We start from the raw sequence: 724 nt of genomic DNA on the forward strand, positions 1-724 counted from the left end.
AACTTTGACTTTCGTCCCCCATCATGTAGCATCTTAATGTGCCAAGAAAGAAATGATGTTGGTTTTTAAAGAGCGAGAGAATGAGTCAGTTTGGTATTTGGACTGCTCTAAAATCTAAACCATTGCTTTTTTTGTTTGTTTTTGCAACATGTTTTTTTTTCAAAATATAATCATGTGTTTTATATAAATAAGATTATCACATAATAAGATTTTAACAAACAGTTTTGTTGGATACAGGGTTCCCACTGGTATTTAGAAAAAAAAAACTCCATGACTCTCCATGACCTTCAAAATAATTCTCCACGACCCACGTACAAAGAAAAGTGTATGACTGAAAGACTAATCCCACCATTATAGTGAACATGTAAAAGTGTAGTGCAGGCAAAAAGTCGGGAAACAAATGACAAAAATAAGAAAATGAAGCTCACACAGACAGGAACATAATGAAAAGAGTCAATGTATTAACTGCGGAATCATGCAATAATGTCAATACATAAACAAAAACATTAGCAGTAATGCAAACACAAGATTGTACATGTATGTTAATGTAGAACTAACTGCTTCTACGTAAGTTCAGAACAGACAGGCGCACACACCGCAACACCACTAGTCTTCAACTGGAGGCCATTTTCTCAACTTTTTCTTTTATGTTCAGTTCAAGAGTTTCTAGCTCCAGATGCTTTGTTTTTAAAGACCGCCTCATGGCACTGAACTTTATAATAAT

This window comes from Austrofundulus limnaeus, unplaced genomic scaffold (assembly GCF_001266775.1).
Source record: "Austrofundulus limnaeus strain Quisiro unplaced genomic scaffold, Austrofundulus_limnaeus-1.0 Scaffold4157, whole genome shotgun sequence".
Classification (NCBI taxonomy): domain Eukaryota; kingdom Metazoa; phylum Chordata; class Actinopteri; order Cyprinodontiformes; family Rivulidae; genus Austrofundulus; species Austrofundulus limnaeus.